The sequence below is a fragment of the Terrapene carolina genome, unplaced genomic scaffold (genome assembly GCF_002925995.2).
Source record: "Terrapene carolina triunguis isolate 2854851 unplaced genomic scaffold, T_m_triunguis-2.0 Scaffold33356, whole genome shotgun sequence".
NCBI classification, from domain to species: domain Eukaryota; kingdom Metazoa; phylum Chordata; order Testudines; family Emydidae; genus Terrapene; species Terrapene triunguis.
Window position 1 is genome coordinate 3,859,003 of NW_020697707.1, and position 24,501 is coordinate 3,883,503.

Below are 24,501 nucleotides of genomic sequence, written 5' to 3' on the forward strand. Positions count from 1 at the left end.
TTATTTAGGGGAATAATAACAATCTCAACCCTTGGAATACATGCTCCTATAAATTAAAAAGACGAGTCTGTTCTCTGCTGAGGCTATCATTTATGATTCAAAGTCGATAAAGCACCAGAGTCCGATTGTCCCATCCAGCCCATTAATGAATGCGGTTACGGTATGTGAAAGCTGAGACGGTCCCCATTTAAAAGGAGGTTATGTCTGCAGGTCGGAATACAGAGCAAACTGAGAGGAAGTAATAAGTAGCATTAGGCAGCCCCAGATGTCCATGAGCAGTTGCTGTAACTATGTGGTGGAGAAGGAGCCTCCTTTTAGTTTTACATACGACAAATGATTGTTCCATGCAGTGGTTAATGTGTCGCTCTGAGTTAAATGTTACTAATGGGTTACCTATTATGAGCTCCCCTTTGTGAGGGTAGTAGAGAGCACAGGGGCTCCTCTACCTCTGGTGCCCCAGTGATACGTGTGCTGCAAGCCCTTCTAGAAGCTGGTCTTCTGCAGGATAAAAGCCCACTACTGCCACCAGCTTATGAAGTTACATCAAGTGGAAGAGGATTGTGTTGCAGCATTGAAAGTGCTCGGTTTGAACCCGCTTGATGAGCCCTAGGGCGGACTATTCCTTACACAAAAGCTGAGGCTGGTCGGGCTTCGGAGCCGCACTTACAGCCCCAGGCAAGGGGGGAATCCTGGCCCTACTGAATGCTGCATGAGTGCTGGCAACACGCGGTCCCTCCCTGAGCCCCAAGGTATAACACTGCCACCACCGCACCTCCTCGGAGTGGCTCCGGCTCGTGGGCTCCATTCTGGAGCTCTATAGAGCAGCAGAACCTGAGGTCAGATGAACTGAATATTTTGGCTGAAATAATAACTGACCTTGATCTCCCCTGTACTTGAGCCAAACACAAACTCAACCTGTTTTTCAGGTTTAAAAATGCCTGGCTAACGTCCCCTCAAGCATGGTAGATTGCCATGTATCTTCCCCTCCTTGGATCACACACGGTCAAAGAGGGAAGCTGCATTTTCTCTCTTTGTTGTTCTTTTCTCTGTCCCCATAGGTTGCATGACTCATTTGGTCTTAAAGAAAACAGACACCAGCAACATCCAGCTCATCTAAACCAACCTTTTATCTCTCCCCTTCCCTCTCTGCACACACACAAAAAAAGTCCATTTTATACCATGCGTAATACCAGTGAAACAACTGTCAGGGGGTTTGCCTATCGAAGACTTTCTATAGCCAAAGGGACCAAGGGAAATTGTTACCATGAAAGCCTTATTTACTACTTTACATTGCAAATGATTAACTGCGTCTCCTCCTTTCTCTGTGTCGCTCGTAAGAGGTTAAACAGATTCATGTGTGGACGCTGGTCGTTCCAAGGGGTGTCGCCGGCGATAACTGGGCCGCACATCCTGAATCACAGTGAAGTGTTTAATGCTGTGACAGCGAGCCAGGGTTTCATCAACATGCTTTGCTGGCCCTGAGCCAGCCCCTGTGAGCTCGACTGGTGAAAAGTGCCATATAAGAGCAAAGTATTATTTAATGGCTTGTTTTATTATCTACAGCGGCCCCCAGAAGCTGCCAACGGACATGGGGAACAGAGCAGAGCCCTCTGGGTGCAGGGGGAGGGGAGCAAGCTGATCGGCGTGGGCTGGATCAGTCAGAGAAGGGATTCAGTAGAAGACACCCGGGGTCAGAGGGGGAGAAGGGGCTCATGGGATTCATAGGGACTGCTCAGCCTCTTGCCAGCGAGCTGTGCACCAGGCCTGCCCCCCAAACAGCCTTCCCCTGTTGAACGTGGCATCTCCTGCCATGTCTCTGGCAGTCAGGCGCCGCAGGGCCAGCGGCTGTTTTCTGGATTTCTCTCCCAGGTACGGACGTGTCAGACAGTTCGTGCAGACTGGTCGCTTCCTTGGCTCTTTGCCAGGTTTTCATGGCATTTTGCGTCCTGCGGGGCAGCCGGGGTCTCTCCCCAGACGCCACGCTGTTGCCTCTGCACGGAAAGCTGGAGCCTGCAGCCATCAGGCCAGCGAGGTGCTGGGGCCTGCGGCTGTAGGGACAGGACAAGGATTTCGCCATACCCTCCTTTTCTAAGCACACACGCTGCGGCTAATGGCAGACTCCACTGACGCTGCCGATCACCTCCCCACCCCTCGTCTGCAGGACGGAATCGTCAGACCCAGTCTGCACAACACAGCGAGCTCAGGGATTGATGCCATCAGGGTGGTTGTGGTTTGTAAAGAGCCTCCTTGCTGTGTTCTGGCTGGATCCTTCCCAACGGTCAGCAAGGGTTTTTCAACAGCCTTAAGAAAGCGGCTTCGCTTCGATTCAGGCGAGAGCCCTTTGAATCCACAGTCATTGCTGTGACTTGAATCCCATCAAGGGTTTGATCACGGCATGATTCTTTGCCGCACCATTAGGCGGCAATGCTCACACGTGGGTGCCTAAAGCTGGTCACCTATTTCCACCAGATTTATGCACCTGACGTAAAGCTTTAGCGTAGTCGCAAGCAAAGAGGTAGCTAAACTAACCGCTGTGGTGGTTCAGGCTGGGCTGTGGCATGGCAGGTGTGCATAGGTCCCCTTCCTCTGAATTGGGTTTAGGCAAGGATGACATGGGGTGAAAAGCAGAAGTGCCATTCAAATGCATTTTTGACGATCCCGTACACAGAGCCCACACTGGGTTCTAATGGTTATTGACTAATGATTTTGATAGTTTTGTAAAGGGGTAGGCAGGCGAGTAAACTCCATATTCCCCAAAGGAGACATGAGTAAGCACAGGTCACCCAGGTCTGCCCTCGACCCCACTACTGCTCTACGGGCCAGCGTTTCAGAAGAGTTTAGCAATCGACAACTCCCCTTTAGGCATATACATGACTGAGCAGGCACCTCTGGAAAATCTGGGTGCTGAGCATTTGAAAATCTGGCCCTGCACGTAGATTTAGGAGCCTAACTTTAGGCATCCTAGATGGGCTTTTCCAGAGAACCCAAATGATTTCTTTTTACTGTCGCACCAAAACTTGGTTTCAAACTTGGTCCATTTCCTTGTAAAATTTGCTCCCAGCCTTTCAGATGTTTTTTAAAAACATTTCCTCCTGTTTTTTCTTCTGGTTTTAGCCCCTGATTTGAAATCCTGATTACAACCTCCCTCCTCTGCCACCTTGATGCGGCTGAATAATTTCAGACGACAGAACATTCTAATGAAAAATCCTGTTTCCCAGGCAGAGGGCGGCTGAGGGGCCCTGTCTGCCTGCACTCACAGTCAGGAGACTAGCATTCAGATGGCGCATTTCACCATTCATTAAATTGCTGACGGTTTAATATTCTATCCAGTGATAGAATTGTGAGCCAAATTCTGACCCCCGATCTGCCCCTGGGGGGGGAGGAGGAGGAGGAACGCAGGGTGTCAAGAAGCCATCTCACACCTTGCACTGGTGGAACTGACCAGCCAAATTCTGGTGGCCATTCCAAACCACAGAGCCTGCTTCTCCTCTCACAGCACGGGGAATCAGGAGGAACTCCTTGGTGAGAGCGAGCGTACGTCTACACTGCGGTAAAAATCCGGCTGTACCAAGTCTCGGAGCCCAGGTCAGCTGATGCGGGGCTCGGGCTGCCGGGCTAAAAATTGCTGTGCGGACATTCTGGCTGTGGCTGGAGCCTGGGCGCCGAGACCCAAGTTCCCGGAACAGTTTCAGAGCCCGGGCTCCACCCTGAGTCCGACCGTCCACACTGGAAATTTTAACCCTGCAGCCCGAGCCCCACGAGCTGGAGTCAGCTGACCAGGGCCCGCCGCGGCCATGTTGCCGGTCTTTGATTGAAGTGCAGATGTACCCCCAGAGGAGAGTCGGGCTCCTGGGCTGAGCTGCAGGTCTGCAGGAGGAGAAATGAAGATGACGCCTAGTAGAAACAAGTGCGCTTTACTCACCAGCTGTTTTTTCATGTCCTGTGCCCCCTTCGCTCCCTGGTTTGAAACAAAACCAAAAAAATCCCACCACGCACACTTTCCAGCACAGCCATGGGATGAGCCAGAATGCAGCGTTTGACCTGCTATCGGTGTCTTGGACATTCATCTGCTTTCCTAGGGAGGCCTCTCTGGGGTGGAGCTGGGCAGCTCCCGTTGAACCTAGGAAGTACATCCAGCGCCTGCAGCCTTGCCTGTCTTCCCTCCAGCCAGCCACGTATTGCACTTATGGAATGGAAAGAAGGGGCCGAATGTCTAGTGGGGGGAAGGACCCAATGGGAAATGCCTCCTTTATAGAGAAATGCAATTGTGTGATCCATCTTGGCTGTCCCGTGGATGCAGAAACCAGCTGCACGCTCTGTGGAAGGAACTGTGGCAGAGGTGCAAAGAGAGACATTTATTATGACTGACCACTTGCATCATGGTCGTGCCTAGAGGTCAGCCAGTCTGGAGCAGCACTGTGGAGGCCACCCTGCCGACGCAGAATGGATGGCAGAGCCTGCCCTAGGGAGCTTACATTCGAATGTAACCCTTCTGCCAGGTGGAGCCAGCAGCAACAGGTGCTGGGTTCAGCATCTAGGGGTTCCTTTTCCAAGAATACAACACAGAACTGGCTCGAGCCCCCACCCAGTGCCCTGGGGCAATTACACACCACCCCCTGGTTCAGCTGATCAAGACCGAAATCTTGTCGCCATTCTAGGATACACCATGGTAGTGTCTTCCTCCTCAGACTCACTCTCAGATGTGCGGAGTAGGGGTAGGTTAGCTGCAGGGGGCCCATTGTCCATGTTGGATGGTGGCTTTGGTCTAGCACGTTTCTTCTGCCCAGTTACCATGTTGTGGTCCACTTCGTAAGGGGCACCTACCAACTCCCCCACAGGGACTAAAAGGTTTCTATGTACTGTCTTTATTTGCCCTGGCCCCACTTCGGGTTTAATCTTGTAGACTGGCAGATCTCCCAGCTTTTCCACCACCAGGTAAGGTATTGCCTTCCATCTGTCGGCTATCTTGTGTTTGCCAGCAATACCCAAATATCGCAGCAGGACTCTGTCCCCCGGCTGGAGCTCCTGCGAACGCACCCTAGCATCGTACCGATGCTTGTTACAGTCTGAGTTTTTCCGAGCTGCAGACGTAGCTAAGCGATAAGCATCCCGCAGCTTTTCTCTTAGTCAGGATACATACTGCTGATGAGTCTCATGGCTATCTCCATCCTCTGATACACCAAAGCACAAGTCTATGGGTAATCTTGGTTCTCACCCAAATATCAGGAGATATGGGGCGACTCCCGTAGCATCGTTCTTTGTGGCGTTGTAGGCATGCACCAAAACCACAACATGCTGGCTCCAGGTTGCGTTCTGCTCTGCCCGTAACATCCCCAACATATCTAACAGAGTTCGATTAAACCTCTCTGGCTGAGGATCACCTTGTGGGTGATAAGGTGTTGTCCTAGACTTTTTAATTCCTGCTATCCTAAGCACCTGCTTCAGAAGGTGACTCTCAAAGTCCCGCCCTTGGTCGGAGTGTATCTGAGCTGGGAACCCATACACTGGAAAATATTTCTCCCACAGCACTTGAGCGACAGTGGTGGCCCTCTGGTCCCATGTGGGGTATGCCTGCGCATACCGTGTAAAATGGTCAGTCACTACTAAAATGTTCCCGACATATCTCTTGTCCACGTCTAAAGACAAGAAGTCAATGCATACCATCTCCAAAGGTTTGCTGCTAGACAATGCATCTGCCGCTATATTGCTTCTCCCTGATCAGTACTAAATGCTGAACTCATAGTTCGACAAGGCGGCCACCCATCTCTGCCCTGTAGCCTCCAGCTTAGCACTTGTTAACACGTCAGTCAGTGGATTGTTGTCTGTCCACGCTTGAAACTGAGCACCATACAAGTAGTCTCCAAATTTCTCAGTGATGGAACTTGCAATAAATATCCTCCAAGCCCTTGGTTCTCCCAAAGGCGTGATCAAGGGCCTCTAGGCCGTCCTTCACCCTGATTCCAGGATTACCTAGCTTCAGGGTGCGAATTACAGCTAGTGATGGACCCCTGAGGCACTCTACTAGATACCTTCTCTTTTCAGCATCAGGTACTGCCCACTCCTGCAGCATTTCAGGGGTGTGTTCCAGCCAGGGACACCCAGAAAACAACCTTAGCTTACGAAAGGGAGCTCGACTCAGGGTGGGGCTGCACAACCTTTTCTAACGCTTGCCCCAAAGCCTTTGCCCACTCATCAGGTGACGGAGCAGCCCCCGGGCATGGGGCTCTTGGATCAAAGCCCAACAGACCTGATATGTCAGCCAAAGTCTTTCCCCAAGAAGGTCGACATTTTCTTTAAAAACTCTACATCAGAGGCAGGAGCTGGTGGGGACTGGCTCCTAGTGACTATTAGTTTCCACACAACGTCTTCCACGGCTATCTCGCTTGGAACCTGTAAAAGGTCCACAGCCACTGGCAGCTCACACAGTACTGCGAAAGCCCCCTCCTCCTTCATGAACATGCACCCACACATTTTCCACTTACTCAGGCAATCAGTGGCTGCCCTTAAAACGGATTCTATTGAGCCCTCATCAAATGCCTCTGGCATCCCTGTCACCAGAAGACAGTTCTTAGGGTCAATATTCATTCCCTGGCACCGATCCTCTAACAGGTATACAGCCATTATACAAACTGCAATTTCCCCCCAAATATAACAAAATGGTTTCCCCAGTTTAATGGATCGTACATGTAAGCAGTCTTACTGAGAGTTTGTATGGTTGGGGGGGATTCACTGGGAGTAAAGATACACAGCTGGGTGAGTGTTTGCAGGGTCAGGGCCTAACCCTTAACGTAGGCTCTGATTCAGGAAAGCATCCCCAGTCTGGAAGAGCACTTAAGCATGTGCTTTACTTTGAACACGTGTTTAAGCTCTGTTGTAGTCAATGGGACTGAAGCATGTGATGAAGTGCTTTTGGGAATCAGTGCCTTGGTGTGCAGTGAATAGATTTACTATCACCGTGTTCATGAACATCCTGAGCAACATTCTTGGCTTTCCCGCTGCCTCTGTCTCTGTCCCACTTCTTAGATGCCCGATAAGATGTACAGACCCAAATACACTCTGAGCCACTGCACTCTTTCCATTTCCCAGCCTGCTTCCTCATTAATTTTACTTGCTTCATATTTTTTCACTCTTCTGTCCCTCATTATGCATATTTCATATAATTTGGTTCAGGAGACAAAGCAGCACATTTGGTGCTAATGATGAGAGATGTTGCCATTTGATTTCAGTCTTTTATTATTTAATGACCCCTCACATCCATAGAATATCTTTGTTTGGAGGTATCTAGGGGCATTGATTTATATAGTGGGTGGTAAAAGTGTCTCTTGCCCACTGAAATTTGCAAGCAGTTTATGGTCTGGTGCTGCAGAATAGATGAAAACCAAGAGCCCTTTTCGGAATTAAAATTTTTATTGAAGCTAATGTTAAAAAAAATTATATAATACATAGGTTGGGAAAAGAGTGTTTGTACGTCTGGGTATAGCGCTTAGATTATCCACAAATACAAAATTAGTTTTTAAAAGTCATATGATACATAGCGTACATAATCAGCAATAACTCAAATTTAGGTGAATAGATTTAACAATACAGTTTAGATATTAGAATCTGAATACACGGGTACATCACTCATGAAAAGTTGCACGGAGATTTGGTTGTGGAAAGCAAAATATATCAGTGAGTGGAGATTGTCCGTCAGTAATAGAGAAGTAGGTTGGTTGTCCATTTAGAAAATACAATCCACGAGGAAAGTATTTGTTACTTTCCTGACTGCGCTTCTCATTGGCACTCTAGCTCATCCCTCCTGGTATTGCCGATGTCCAGTGATGTGTCCTATGTAGATGTCCCTCAACCACCTGATGGTGTCTGACACCATGAGTTGCCGCATCAGCCGAGCGTAGCGTTGACCGATTCCGCATTCTCTCAGCACTCGCTCGTTATTGGGGTCCCCTGCGCCTAAGGCTCCGATGATCAGTGCGTGTGTCTGGACCTGGTAACCCTTAGCTCTCAAGGTTTCGGCCAGAGGGGCATATTTCTCTACCTTTCGAGCTCGGGCATCGTGGAAGGCTGGGGTCCTGCTATCATTGTCCATGTAGTATATTTATGACTCTACTTCTTCTTTCATATGGTGATAGTAGAACAGTGAAAGCAACTGCATGACTACAGTTGGCTCTTATTGTCTCTCGTTCAGTCTAGAGCAGAGGGAGTAGCCATATGAATGGCTGCTACCCCTCCAGGATGAGCATAAATTGGGAAAATGCCCGTGTCTGACAGTTTGCACCACATCACAGTCGCAGTTCAGCGATTCCCTCATTTTCCATCTATGGAGTAAGTAGGTGCATCTTCCATGTCAAGTGCGGATATAGTTTAGAGCTGTCCATACACGTCATGGGGAGGAGAAGCCCGGCACTTGCACAGTTGGGTCATCGATTCGATTTTGGTTTGGTACGTTGGCAGGTTTCAGACCATCCTCTGTGAACACCCTTGTTGTCCCGAAGGACAGCTGCGGCATGAGACCAGAAGGTTTTTTTGATGTTAGTCAGTGGTGAGAGGGGTGTTCTGGGTCACGGTGGGGCAGTGGTGTGGGATTTGCCATGATCGTTATGTACTCCCTAACCATTGTAGCGTCGCTCAGATCTTTGCTGGCGCAATGTTACCCAATACCGATAGTCCTGGACGTGGCGTTGATGCGAGGGTGCCGCTAATTATGTGAAGACCGGCGTTAAATATTAACGATTTATGGGCCAGGGCTGATAAGGGCTGCACACAGGAACCATTTGCACTTATACGCTTTACGCAGCTTATAAGCAATACTTCATATTTTAATGAGGTGCTAGATAGCACCCTTTCTATTAACAGCCTGTATGTATTATTACCCCTTTCCCCCTGAGTGGTTAACCATAACTCGGGGCTTGGAGGCTGGTCCAGTGAAGAGGAGAAATTGGTGAGAGTTAGGTGTTCCTTTGATGTGATTTCGTGTATTTACAAAGAACACACACAAGGCTGTGTTTGCTTGGCTTTCTGGCTGCTTCTGTCTCTGTCCCACTTCTTACGTACCCAAACAATGCCCAGCCAAGCCTCTGACCACATAGCTCTGATTCCTGAGCAACTTTGGATGTGGCTTTGGTTTGGCGTGGAGGCCACTTAACTGTTTCAACCACCTAATGACGGTAGCTTTTCTACATCTATCTGTAAGGCAGCCTTTATACCTGACCCATCACAATGAGTTTAATTCAACCCATAACAGTATGCAGACATGTCCCTTTCATAGAGCTCTCTCGTACCAAGATCGTCACCTGTGGTAAACTGGAGCACTTCCAGTGACTTCACTGGAGAGATGCTGATTTACACCAGTTGAGGAGCTCGCCCTAGGGTTTAGAAATGTAGGTCTCTCTCCGTTGACTGAGAGAGGCCTTTTTGTCCACCATTTTTTCCTTGATCCAAAGTGGATAAAGTCTAGATTGCTTTTGCTGATATCGCTAAAGTTACTGTAAGTAAAAAAATGTCCTCCTCAGATCTAGGAAACATCCAAGATATAAAAGGGTAAGAGGAGCCTTCCCTCAAAGACGCCGGCCCATATGTCCCCCGCCATCCGCGCTGTGTAGTGTGGAAGGGAGCGAATCTGCAGAAAACCCGAGTGCAAAGGTGACTAAGGAGAACGTGCTCTCCTCTGAGACCACATCTAATGAGACCATTAAAAGAAAATAACATACATGGTGTTTAAAAATGCATATGAATGAATATGATAATTCTGATGGTAAATTGCTGTCAGTTATTTTTTCTTTTGATCACTTTAATTTCCTTTTAATTGCTTGCTCAGTAATATCTCGATTACTACAGTTTCCTGCTAGCTGGAAGGTTTTTATAGATTTATTTTAGTCTTCTGTTTTCTGATTTTCTCTTAGGTCCGTTTATTTCCTGCTGAATTTCTCTAGGGAAACTAATGTGATGGCACCAGGAAAATACGAACATTATTTATTATTAATTATTATTATTCGGAATCATGTTGTCTCCTTTTAATAGCCTCATCTCTTTCAAGTAAATTTTTGTTTGTTTTCTGTTGTTTTCCTCTCAGATTCTGGCTAGAACATGAAAAGATAATGCAAGTATTGAAACTGTTACACTTGTATTTTTATGCTCATTCTGGGTGGAGTTTTGAAAAATGCCTAATCAACTTGGGAGCTTCTGGAAATTTTTGCACAGGGTGACTTAGTCAGATAAATGCTTTTTTTTTTTTTTTGAGGTTTTCTCCAAAAGTCAAACTAATCCTCATTTTTTTCATTTGTTGATGAAAATTCAACATATTTTTTTGACAAAAAAGGATTTTTTTTTGTGTGAGAAACTTTCTCAAAAGGTTTTTCAATTAAAAAAATTCTACTAAAATGTTTTGACCAGTCTTAATTTTAAATTTCTGAGGTGCTGTTGAAAAGCCCACCATGCATCTTCAATTTCATCCCTGGGTTTTGATATATATATAGTAAGTAGAGCAGGGAGAGAAATTGTTTTTCTGTCCTGTGAACATTTTTGAGATTTTCAGATATTTTTTCCATTCTGAATCAGGATGTGTGATGGGGCGTCTGCCCCACACTGGTGGAAAAAGGGTTAAAAACAGCCCTGGGGAGGCTGTGCAGCAGACACCCAATCAGAGAGGGGCTGCAATGAGCAGCCAATCAGGGCAGAGCAGGCCCGTATATAAAGAGAGCTGCAGGGCAGAGGGGGCAGTTCCCCCTTGGGAGCCCAGGGAGAAAGGACTGAATCCCTGAAGGGCTGAGGGACCCACCAGCACCCTGGACAGGGCAGTGCTGGGCCAGGTCAGGGGAGTGAGAGGGAGCTCCAGCCTGACTGGCTGAAAGACTGAAGGGGCAGAGAAGGTGCTAGGGCTATGGGGAAGTGGCCCAGGGAAACGGAGGGTGGGGGTTGAAGGAGATGCAGCGTGTGGCTGCTGCCTAGAGAGTCCCTGGGTTGGGACCCGGAGTAGTGGGCAGGCCCAGGTCCCCTCCTCCCCCTCGCCACCACTTGCCACTGAGGGGAGGGCCAGTGAAGGGCTGCAGTTTGCCACTGAGGCAGTGGCTAGAACCTTGGGCTGCAGTCGGCCACGGAGGTGAGTGGCTGGCCAGTGGACTGCTGCTACCCTGGAAGGGCGGGAGAACGGAATGGGGCACGGCCGGAGGGCTGTGTCCTGAAGAGGACACCGCGATCCTTGAGATGACGCGGGTCCAGAGAAGAAATGATGGCAGGCGAGACACCACTGGAGGAGGGCGCCCTGCAAAAAGACTGAGCTAATTCCCAGAACGACCAGCAGCAGGCGCCACGGTGGTGAGTTTCATCCTGTAACGGGATGGAAAGTCAAAATTTTGAAAATGTTTGTGAATAGAAAATCCAAAAAATATTTTTGTTCAGGTCAATTGAAACATTTTGTTTCAATAACTTAGAATTGTTTCACTTCAATTTCAACCATTTAACTTAAATTATGAAATTAATCATTTCAAAATGGAAAATAAAAAAAATTCATTTCAGAAATGTCAAAATGGGATGTTTTAACAGCTTTGAAACTTTTTTTCCAAAATTTTTTGACGAGAGAAATTCATCAAAACCAATCCTTTCCTGTGAAGTTTTGCTTTTGATGAATCAGCATTTTTGATGAAAAATGTTTCATCAAAAAATTCATGTGCACATCTAATTGTGAGACGCTACAGCATTTATGTTTATGTGATTCAGTAGGAAAGAAACGTAAGTTTCAGTTAAAATTACCATGTGCAATTCAGAGATGTACCCTTAAACACAACCTTAAAAAACCTCAATCATTAAAAAGAATATGAACCACAAGCGAAGTCTACATAGGCAATTCTGATGCCAACCTTAGCACTCAATTGGTGCACACAGACCATTAAACAGAACCATTCTCAGTGAGGGTTTTTTGCCAGAAGCTGGGAATGGGCGACAGGGGCTGGATCACTTGATGCTTACCTGTTCTGTTCATTCCCTCTGGGGCACCTGGCATTGGCCACTGACGGGAGACAGGATTACTGGGCTAGATGGATCTTTGGTCTCACCCAGTATGGCTGTTCTTATGTTCTTATGAGGGTTGAGGTGGGAGGTTAAGTTGAGGCCAGTTGATATAGTGTGAAGAGAAAGGTGAAGAAGAGAAGGAAGCAGCAAAAGGAAGACAAACACACATGTAATGCTGACAGACCCCAGTTGTCGGTGGGTGGGATCGAACCTGAGGCCTCTGGAGCTTAGTGCATGAGCTAAAAGCCATATGGCTGTTAGCTAAGGCTGTAGGACAGACTCATTTCTCTCAGTCTCTGTCTCTCTCTCTCTGTCGCTAGTGGTCTCAGTGCCACTAGATGGAACAGAACACCACACCCAGGAGGTGTGTGGGTTACATTTAAAAAACTGAGAAGAACCAAAAATACTTGGGAAGAGAGCAGAGAGAAGGCAGAAATAAAAGTCCCATAAGATGTGATGGGGAAACAATATAATAGTTTTGGGGTGGATAGTATACAGCATGCAGTAAGGTCAGGTGGATGGGTCTTGGAGAAAACCACTGAAGGTGCCTGGTGACGTCCATCGATGCTCTGGACTGTAAGAAGTTCCATTTCATTGATCCCAGTGCATGTATCGGCTTTTCCCTGTGGCTGCTACAGTGTGGTTCTCTGCAGCCCCTTAGACTTGCTCTTGTAGCAATGGAAGAGCAGTAGAGCACACACCCTGGGCATCGCAGGGCGAAGGTTTATGCTCTCCAAGGATGAAGAGCCAGGCCCCGAGGAGGAGGAGTGGGATGTAGACTGGGCGATGGGGGGGGGGCGGGGGCATTGTTTATGAGGATGGCCGTCTCAGAATTGCCTATCCAAAACTCATTACATTTCTGCAGAGAAGAGTCATTCAACTGTTAACTATACACGTCGGACACAATACCTCCATCTCACAGCCAAGTGTCTGCCCCAGCCCCACCGCAGCACCAACACGCAGAACTGAGATCTAGCACCCACTGTAGTCATTGGGCGTCTTTCCAACAACTTTTGTGGGCTTTGGCTCAGTCCCTGTGTGAGCGTTTACATCATTGACTGCACTGTGTACCTTTATCCAAGCCACTGACAAATGACATGACTTAACTTTATTCTTTATGCCCCCGGTTGATACTCTGGGATCAAACATAATCAGAATATGAAGCTCTAAGCACACTCCTCTGAAACTGTCTGCTTCTATCCGATCCTTCCAATGCTCCACGGGTGAAGTGGGGGCACCGAACTGCGACACTGATATTTGTTGATTTCAAATGGCTGCTGAGGCCCTGTAATTCAAAGTGGTAAGTTTCTGTTTTGATGACTAGAAACTCAGAACATTTTAAATACCGTGAATAACTAGATGACCCATGAAATGTAGAGGGAAATACAGAGATGGTAGAGAGTGTGATATTTACTAGGTCTATATATTTATCGTTATCATCTGTAGCGTCACTTTATCAGTCTGGCAGTTTTCTTGATCTTCCTCTAAGTATTGTTATATAATGTGTGGGTTCTCAGCACTTTTGAAAATCAGGCCATTCATTTAGGTGCCTAGATATGGACTTCAGAGCCCAACTGCATTTTGAAAATCTTTTGCAGACACTTTTATGTCATTTACAGAATCTTAGCTCAGCTGTATACCTCCTAAGAAGTATTCGTCTCAGAATAACCAAGTCATCACTTAGATAGAGGAAACATATAACAATCTGTTACTTATCAAATAGAATCCGTATGGGAGATGTTCTCTCGCCCAGTTTTACAGTTTGCAATAATGGTCTCTGCTAGGAGAAAAACTTCCATTTGGTACCTGACAGCAATCTAGGCATACAGCTCTAATCCCCTCTTATTCTGGATGACCCTACTGACTTCCCTTAGGTAGTAAAAGTGAAAAGGTTGGTAACATACTTAACTTTGCTAACTATTCCCATTGGGAACATCTCAGACTTATGGGTGGCCAGTTAATAGTCTCAGCTCTCTGTTACTCTTCTAGGGGGGTTCATTGCATGAAGCCAGGTTTTTTCAGCTTGATTCTTGGTTTCCTCAGATGTTTAGAAGACAGGATGTTTATCATCCAGTTTTCTTCTTACCGGTTGCTTGTGCTTCCTCTGGCTGTAGGAGAATTTAGCGTAGTTTTTTTTTGTCCTTGACAAAATGCTCATTGGAGTTGCCCTGTCTTATGCAGACTCTCAGATTTCTTGCCAGTTTAAATGTTGTACAGTTCTAACATTTACCTGATGACGGATACAGTATTTAGTGTAACATAGATTGTATTTATTCTTCATAGTCTCTAAAGTTTACGGAAAGTTTTCCAGTGTAACTAGCAGCCAATCCCCATTGTTAAAAAATTATGAGTTGATCCCTCCCAGAAATCATGAGGCAGGTTTAAAACTCATGATCTTAATAAATGAGGGGTGGCCTTTTGCCTTTTGGGTTTTGAACCTTAAGACTGCCTTAGAGTTATGTTGTGAAGCTTTTTGTTACAACCACACGGGCTAGAAACTTCATTATTTAAAAATGAAAGCTGAGATTCTTGGGTATTCACGTGACTCCAGCCGCTGGGGCTTTATGAAAAGCACCAATTATCACCAGAGCAGCCTGGTTCCTTGCTGCCTCTGCACCATCTTATCCACTCTCCCCTGCCCCGCAACTATCAGTGCTGTGTTCAGAGCAGGCGTGGAGGTCTGCTCACGCTGCTGAGTATTGTATGCACTAGGGCTGAGAGAACAATGCTTCTGAGTCTTCACTCTTTCTCTAGGCCTGATGGTTCATTACTCTGCACTGTGGGCTCAGTGCAGAGTGAGTGCAAGACACGACCATCTTAGAGTGATGGAGCCAATTGGCACTGGCATAAATGATAATGCAAGATGGAGAATCAGGCCCAGAGATTTCAGGGCATTTATTCCTGATTTACATCAATATAAGTGAGAAGAGATGCCCCACACTCGTGTCAGCATTACTTAACCAGCCCTTTGAGCTCTGCACATTGCAACAATGCAAATGTATTGCAGATACACACGGTGTTTTATCCCTTCCCCGAGCCAGGCTTGGATAATTCTATTTTATGCCGGTTCTTATACCACCTTCATGACCTCAGGGTCTGATTGCCTTCCAGTTGGGCTTTAAGCAACGTGACTAACACCTGTCACGTGTGGTTTGTTTCCTCTCTTGTCCTCCCCCCGGAGGGAGAATAGTCTATGCCGTGGAGTGTTTTGCTTTCGTAGGGTTTTCTAAACGTCCACACTGCTCTGCGTTACGTTGGAGAAGGCCAGGCAGAGCTGTGCTCCTTGCGCTTGGTGGGGAGGTTTGTGACGGTCCCTTGTTTGTGAGGAGGTTCATTCCACAGCCTTTTAACAGAGACCCTTAAAAATTCCCTCCCCCCGCCACACCCCCACTTTGAAAGAGCTTTGATTCATTACAAGGCTGGTGTGTGTCTCCCAACTAGCATCCCTTTGTGACCCTCTGCTTTTCTTCTGTCTTCGTTCCTTTTGAAGTGTCTGTTCTGATTTCCTCATTGTGCCGGGGCCGCCTTCAGGGATTATGACTTGTTTGCTCGTTAATCTCCAATTATGTCAGCCCTTCATTTCTTCTCCAAACTTTGTTTCTTTCCCCACAATTTAAAAGGCGTCTCTGCTGCCCTCAAATTGCCACCGAATTAATTAATCACTTATTCGTGGTACTCTAGGATTCTTTTGCTGTCGTTTCTGAGTACCTGCCTCCAGGGAGTTCTCTAGGCTGTCATCCATCCCAGGTGGTTCATCCTTTCCCTAAGTAGGCCACCTAAGATCAGGGTGCTGGGGCGCTTGGTGCTGTACATACAGATCATGGTGGCCGAGTTTATCATTTAAACAGACAAAAGAAGTATTGTTGTACGGGTGGCACAGCCTCTCTTATGCTGGCATTGCCTCTAGAAAGGGCTTCTTCAGCCTGTCTGAGGATGAGCTGCTGTCTGGGGGCCGGGGAAGAGGAGTCTGGCTTTCCTCCAAGAGCAGTTGCTGAACGAAGAGGGACAGAAGATCCGTGAGCCACCCGTCAGGTTGAGGAACAATGAGGGGAACCAGCTGTGTGCAGCACTGGGGTGTGTGAGCTGGGAGGATCGTGGGGAGAAGGGCTATGCCGGGGGGCGGAGGGGGATGAAAGCATTTGGATGAATGTGGTTAAGCGCGCAGGCCACGCCTTTATGCATCTTTTCAGGGTCACTCGTCACCAGTGTCCTCTATGCGGGATCTAATCGTGCTAGTCTCAGCTGGGAGCCAGCCGATGTGCCCCCCAGGGGAGTAAGAGGGTGTATCAGAGCCCCTGTACTCCACTGTGCAGCCTGTTTGTGTCGCTGTGCAAGGGAATCCGTGTGCCACTGCTGTTAGTGGGAACTGCGGGCAGCATTTCTTGGGGTAGACAATATACACGCTGGTGCTACACAGCACAAGTAACTGTCGTGCCTGGCAAGGCGCGGTCAGCCAAGCGGGGTGAGGCTCTAGCATACGTTTATTTTTAAGCAAAATCTACTGGTTACTAGCAGCCCACAAAACCATATAACCCTGAAAACTATATAACCCCAACTCGTGTGTTTAAAGATCAGTGCTAGCAGCCAGTAAAGAATATAGCGACGGTCAGGGATGGCATGCAGAATACTCCATAAAAACGAGCAATAGCCGTGAATACATTACTGCGCCCACCACGGCGCTCACTGGTTACAGCCGTCCTGCGGCAGTCGGGAATTCTCCAAAGAGTCCTCCTGCTTGGAAGAGAGAAGCAATTTTCTATACCTAATTAGCATACGTTGGGGTGATTTGCATATAAAAGACCGCCTTATTGAATGGATGCCACCTAGGTGATATTTTTTAATCACGAAAACACCCAGACGCAAGCTCCCCGATGTATTTCGCCATGAATCCTCTTTACATTTGCAATCTGTTTGATCATCTAGGAGACAGAATGAGTTCTGTAAAACTTCCCGTGCCGGGTTACTGATTCGAAGGGAAATATCCAACCAGTTAAAAAACGAGGTCACTTTTTTATATTACAGCTCACAGCAAAGAGAAAGGCCTTTGAGGGAGTATATGAAACTCAGGTGGTTTAAAAAGTAGAAAACAGAATAATCGGTTTCCTAAAAATCGGGTTGGTGTAGGAGACCATTTCTGGGAATCATAGAATCATAGAATATCAGGGTTGGAAGGGACTTCAGGAGGTCATCTAGTCCAACCCCCTGCTCAAAGCAGGACCAATTCCCAACTAAATCATCCCAGCCAGGGCTTTGTCAAGCCTGACCTTAAAAAACCTCTAAGGAAAGAGATTCCACCACCTCCCTAGGGAACCCATTCCAGTGCTTCACCACCCTCCTAGTGAAAAAGTTTTTCCTAATATCCAACCTAAACCTCCCCCACTGCGACTTGAGACCATTACTCAGTTTCTCTTGAGCAGTGTAAACACGTACTGCATACTAGAGCAGGTGAAATGAGAGCCGATAGCCTCCTTGCACTGTTACAAGGATTAATAAAGAATTCCTCTTATTGGACTTCCTAGCTACTGCAAGAACATGCAAGGAAGTTCACCAGTGTTTTGTTTTTCCCTGGTAGTGATTCTCACTGGGGCACTGATCCTGCTTCTACTTCAGTTTAGCTTCAATAGTAGCAGAATTAAGAAGAGCTGGACCTGATTCTTATTTACACTAAGGTGCCTTTGCACTGCCGTAGTGGAGTACAGGGGGCGTAGTGTAAATGCCCATCGTGCTACCACCCGTACTCGTGTTAGCAAATGGGACAAGACAGGGCCTTTAGGGCTCCATTCGCCTTTGCCCTGGACTTGTGAAGTCATTTACATGGGCGCAATGTGTGTCTAAAGTGCTCCCCTTCGGCGCTGACACTGAAGGCCTTGTGCCAGTTCATACCAGCGGAGGAGTTGCGCCACCCTGTGAGTCTGCTCTGCATTTACACCTGTGGAACTCAGCAGAACTTGGCCCCGAGAACTAATGTGCCCTTCGACCCGGAGGGTGGCTGGCCCCCTGGTATCTTTACAGTTCACCCACATGAACTTTGGTTTTTACCTGCTTTATGCCCTGGGCGGGGTTTACAGAGTTGAAGGCCAGAAGGGACCATTAGATCGTCTGACCACTGTCTATCACACGCCACTAAATTTCACCCAGATTCCCATATATTGAGCCCGAAGACTTTAGTGAGACCAAAACATTTCAAACGTCAGCAGACTAAACTGTTGTGTGCCCCAGGCAGAGAACAGGAGAGACTGAGGTCCTGCCAATGCCCGAAGCCCCTGCCATGGCAGGGAATGGAAGAGGTGAGACATGCCCAGGGGATCCCAGCAGGTCCATGCTGCAGCAGAAGGTGAAAACCAAGAAGGTCTCTGCCAGTCTGACCTGGAGGAAATTCCTTCCTGGACCCAAATCTGGCCATGAGTTAGACTCTAAGCATGAGAGCAAGATGCCAGCCAGGCATCTCTGTACCACCTCGGAGCACTGGCCCATCCCTGTGTCACTGCAGTAAGTGAAAAGAACAGCATGCAATGGCCAGTGTCTTACTGGGATCGTGCCAACATAGACTGCTCAGCATGCATGCCAGCTTGGATCTCTGCCCGGCCGCGTGTTCTCCTGTCCAGGTGTGTGATTTACTCCCCTTGCCAAGGCGGGGGACGGAGGGATGGAGAGCAGAGAGTGATGGTGCCGAAACCTCTGGGAATGCTCACAGATCACTCTACTCCCATTTCTGGGTCACTTAACCCCCAAAGTAGCAGCATCTCGGTGCTTTCCAGAAATGTTTCTTGACGAGAAGCTCTTTGAAACGGAGCACTTCTGAATCCGTGCCCAGAGTAAGAGTTGTACCCGGTGCAAGCCACCTCTCCAGATTCTACCATGCCCAGGCTTGCTCCATGCAAAAATGACAGTGAACCTGGCACAAGATTCCCCCCAAATCCCTGCACCCACCTAGACACCAACGCAGTGGAGGTGGATGGGCTGGTAAAGAGAAGCCTGTTGCGGCACTTACAAGGCATAATTCTCAGTTGCATTGAGTACTATTTATGCCACTCTGGTAGCAGAAAGAAGTCTTAAAAGGGGTAGGAACAGGTGCCTGAGAATCCACCAACACAGGGCGGGCCCTCTGGCTGGTGGAGAGCTGCATAGATGACCCTACTCATAGCTTCTTGCATAGGGGCGTATTGGGTGGCGAGCGGTAGAGATGGCGCATGGCCAGAACACACTGTGCTACATCTGTCCTCTGCTTCCTAGGGCCCATAGAGCGCTAGGGGGAAGGCAGCATAATTTAGAGCCCTGCCTGGACCCTAATCCAACGGAATATCAGACCTCAAAAGTCCGGCCCAACTCCATAGCCCCAAACTGGTGGAGAGCACAAAATGACCGCTCAACAGAAACACCAAGGGAGAGAGCCACTGTCAACGACACCAGCCAATGACCTCAATCCCTCCACAAGACCCCACTGTCATCAGTAGAGATGAAGTGAAGGAGGGTTTAGTCACAATGAAGAATGGGAAGGTGGCTGGCAGAGATGGCATCCCCCGGGAATTTCTTCATCAACTAGGCCCCAATGGCTGGTGAAACTGTACACCAACCCATGGAGTTGGATGCATCCCAAAAGCATGGTGGGAGGCGATGGTCATTGCCATACTCTAACCTGGCAAGCCGACCAATGACCTGGGAAGCTATAGGCTGATATCGCTCCTGTGCATGACCTACAAACTCCTGGAACGTATCATCCTCCGGAGAAATCAGCCCTCCTGTTGAGTCAATGATCCCTGAAGAACAAGTGGGACGCTGGCCTAAACGCAGGGAGGGGGTAGCTAGGGGCTGTGTGGAGGCAGGGGGTAGCTCAGGGGGCAGGGAGGGGGTAGCTGGGGGCTGTGTGCAGGCAGGGGGTAGCTCAGGGTGCAGGGAGGGGGTAGCTAGGGGCTGTGTGCAGGCAGGGGGTAGCTCAGGGTGCAGGGAGGGGGCAGTCTGGGGCTGTGTGCCGGGGGCCTGTGTGCCCCCCCTGCGGTCGCTGCTCCCCCATGGCTGTGCTGGCCCCGGAGTCAGGTCCCTGTGCCCGGGTGGCTCTTACAGGCTGTGTGTGCAGCCAAAGGAGCCCCGGGGCCTGGAGCACCAGCAGCAGACGGGGAGCAGCATGGCCGACCGCTCCATGGCACTAGTCAGCGCAGCAGCCGTCCCAGCCTCCGACCTGGCCAGGGAGCAGGGACTTGGTGGGGGGAGAGGAGAAGGTGTGTGGGGGTGGATGGAGCTGTCCCCTGGGACTGCCCCGCTCTGGTTTAGGCCCTGCAGTTTGGGGGTGGGGGCAACATCTCCCATGTTCCCCTCCAACTCCGCCCACTGGTTCGGGGCTTTTGCCCCACAGGGGGCTGGGGATCGTGGACCCCCTGAAACTGGCTTGTGGCCCCTCCGGGGGCCGCGAACCCCCAGTTGAGAACCGCTGCTACACCTGCCACTGATGCAGCTCACTTCTGCCCTCAGCCCCACAGGCTCAGGGGCCCAGATCCCTCAGGGGACATCGGTGGGAGCCAGGGGCCCAAATGCCCAGGAGGATCTGGCTCAAGTTGCCTTCCAGCTTGCAGCACCATCCGCTGCACGCCTGCCCACCACAGGATCCGTCCGTTCGACTCCGGAAGCCGTAATGCGCAGCATAGTGCGGTAAACCCAAATGGCCAAATTCCTACAACCAGGCCCCTTAGAGCAACCTGGGCCAAAGTTTTGGTGCCGCGCCTGGCAGCGGAGAAGTTGGGCTGTGGCTCAGGCACGGATTGGGTTTTGGCAGAATGCTGCCTGATACTCCTCAACTTGCTTCATAGAAGATCAGGGTTGGAAGGGACCTCAGGAGGTCACCTAGTCCAACCCCCTGCTCAAAACAGGACCAATCCCCAGCGAGATTTTTACCCCGGTTCCCTAAATGGTCCCCTCAAGGATTGAACTCACAACTCTGGGTGTAGCAAGCCTATGCTCAAACCACTGAGCTATCCCTCCCCTTCTCATGTTTTAAAATACAAATGATTGATGCCGACACGCTGTCTCTCCGTAACCCAGCGTGAGGGGTACGCTGGCGCCCCAGCGCTGCCTGCGGAAGAAGAGGTAAAAGACCGTGACGCCTGCATTTGCTGCCGCTCTGAGAGATTTTTCTTGTCCACCCAGCCCATTTTTCCTTTTCGACCTGCTGCTCAGCGTCTGAAGCTGCTTGGGCTGGGGCATTACAGCGGGTTCTTGCTGCCTATCTCCCGGCATGAAAGTGGCTAAATATCTCAGCGGACCCTCAGTGCGGGTGTTCAGAAAGATCTGATTGGGTGCGTTCTGCAGACTGTTTCTGTTGAAATAAAAAGTATGGGTGGGTTTGATCAGGCTGGGTTCCCCAGGAATATTTACTTGTTTGGGTTTGTTTTACATAAAGAAGGAAGGGCTTTTCATTACTCTCCAACGTTGGAAGGGATTCTCTGACGGAAGGTTTTTAAGTCAAGCTTCGAGCTCCGCTGGTGTAACCTGACGTAATTCGATGGTAGCCAATGGCCAGATCCTTAGCTGCTGTGAATCGGTGCAGGTCCAATGAAGCTACACACCAGCTGAGGATCGGGCCCCTTACTTTTAGGACTGCAGGAATGTATCAAATGTAGTGCTAATTGCTGTATTTGAATGAGCTGACCCTGGTGGCCATTAGGAAGGGCCCGTTGACAGGAGCTAGTGTTGAAGATTTGCTTTTGATTAGCCGGTAAACATTTCAGAGCAGTAGGCGGTGAAACGGTCCGGAGCAAACCCTCACTTCTGCCGTTAGTCAGCTCTTGGCGAGTGTGACCTGGATCAAAACACTGTCACCCCTAGCAGCACGCTCAGCAAAGACTTGGGGCAACATCCCGCTTACTTAGCATTAGACAAAGCAAAGTACCAATGGACCAATGCAAAAAAAGTGGCGAGGCAGGTGAGCAGGATTCAGTCCCTGCGGGCTGGGTGACCTTGGGCAAGTCACTTCGCTGCCCCGTGCCTCAGTTTCCCCAGCTGTAAACTGGTGATAATAACGATCATGGCCTGGCTTTGAAAAGTGCTTTGAGATCTATGGATGAAAAGTGCTAGACAAGAGCAGAAGTGACCCTGGTGGGAGGACGCCTGTTCCAGCCTGGAGCTTCTAGGACACTGAGTGACGCTCTGTGGCATATCTTGGCAGGGCCTAAGTATGTACGACTTTTACACATGCAGTGGGGCACATTCAGTGATGTCCATGACACCCCTTGAGGTCAATAGGGCTGCAGGAGGGGCGGCGCAGGGGGATGGGGCCCACAGTGCTTCTGCTGCTCCTGATCTAACTGAAAACTGGACCAAAACCTCTTGTATTTGCCTTCGAGCTTTCAGGAATGCACCATTCAGGCTCTCCCATCCCCAGCTCCATTCTGCTGACTCCATTGTTAGGCCACCTTTCTTGCTTAAATGAACATCTCACTTAGCTCTGAGGGCTGAGAAATAGCCCCTTGGAGACCTTGAAAACAAAGACAGAGCTGCTCAACTGAGCTGGAGGAATTATAAGCTGCCACTGGTCAACCAGCCCAGCCCTCTTTCCCTCCCTCGCCTCTCAGTGGAGCACTGTCCTGGGGCACTGAGGTGCTGGTTGCCAATGGGAAAGGAAAGAGGGGCACAGAGAGGAGCCATTTTAAAGGGAAAGGAGAGGGAGAAATACAGAGCGAGGGGCAGGTACAGCATCAGCAGTGCCTTCCCCTTTAGTACCCTGGGATACGGGAGCATACTGCCCGTAGCCCACCTCATCGCAGTATCAGCGCGCATCGCAACCTTCATTGTATTTATTCTCACACCCCCAGGTGAGGCAGGGCTGTTATCCCCAGTGTACAGAGGGGAAACTGAGGCACGAAGCGGCTAAGTGACTTGCCCAAGGTCACACCGGAAGTTGGGGCAGAACAGGGAATAACTCAGGTCTCCCAAGGGTTGTGTCCTGACCACTGGGCCAGCCACAGGTGACCTGTAGCTTCCCACGCACCTGCCTTTAGGACTTGCTCTGTTGTCGCTGCTTCTTTCAGGTTCCTCTGTCTAGTGACCAGCCCCGGCCTCTCTGTTCTGCTTTCCCCTTAGTCTTTCTCCTCACCCCAAGGGGATGTTGTGAAAGGGCCAAAGTGACAGCCCCAGCCTCCAAGGTTGCCTCGGGAGCATCTTGAGGGTGCAGCCCTGAAAACAAGTCACAGCTGTCCTGGAAAGGCCGTCACTGGGGCTCAGAGACTGCGGCAGTGGCGCCACATCCCACGGTAACTGATCGGCCCTGGGCCAGGAGGCCCGGAGGGGCGAGACCCATGTGTTCACACCCTTAGTCTGAGCACAGAGGGCCTTGGAGGAAGCCGCTTGTATCATTGCCCTCCTGTGCCCAGGAACGCCCGAGACAAACACAGCTTCAGTTGATTCCACTGAACACCTTCCCCAAGTGTCAGCCAGGCGTGGCCACGGGGGGCTAGCAAACCCCACGAGGAGCCCAGGCATATCCACGGGCTCTCTGCTGTGTGTGCCTGTCCAGCACTACATCGAAGGGGATTTTTAGTGGTGTGGGCAGCGCTCTGCTGGGAGCTGTGCATTGAGCACCAGCTGACTGCACACCGCACTGTGCAGCGCCCTGGGATGATAAAAGTAACTGACAGGGACTGGAGCCGAGCCCGTCATTAGAGGTGAAAGGCTCCGGAGCCCATTACCAACAGAGCAGGGAGTGGGTGCCGATGCACATGTGATAGTCTGTGATTAGGTTCCCTGATCCTGCTCATTCTGTGGCTAAATCAAAGTTTTTCTCCCAGGGCCCTGAGGGGACTGAAGAGTGTTTCTAGAAAGGAAAACAAAAAAAAGAGCGTTGTGCAATTTCCCTGTCTCCCTCCACCTGCTGGGGCCACAGTCAGCAGGGCTCTCAACAGGCATGTCCTGTCAGTTGCATAGCAGGTGGACCCTGCCCCAGGATGGTGGAAAGCAGGTGGCATTGACACCCGGAGGAGGTGAAAGGGAGGGCGCAGTGAAAAAAACCAGCCTGCAGGAGCATAGAAGACAAAGCAAGTGTCACTTATTTCAGTGAACCCCCCGCCCTCTGCCCCCAGAGGTTCTCTGGCGTTTTTAAAGCGTGTCAATAAAGTCTGTGATTATTCTGAATATTTGTAATCTATGAGGCAGTACCCAGTTGAGATCAGGGCCCCAGTGTGATGTACAAACACAGAGGGAGACACCATTTCTGCCATGAAGAACTTATCTAACTAGACAAAGCCTGGGGAGGAGAAACCGAGGCAGAGCGCAGGGAAGTGACGTGCCCAGACTGATACCGCAGGACAGTTGCAGAGCCAGGAACAGAGTCCCGGTCTCCTTGTCCACTGCCCAAGGCACAATAATAATCCCAAGTTCTTAGATAGCCCTTTCCATCAGTAGGTCTCAAAGTGCTTTAGAAAGGTGGATAAGTAGTATTAACCCCATTTTACAGACCAGCGGCAGAGGCTGGAATAGACGCACCTCACTTGAGTCCCTGTCCAGTGAGTTATG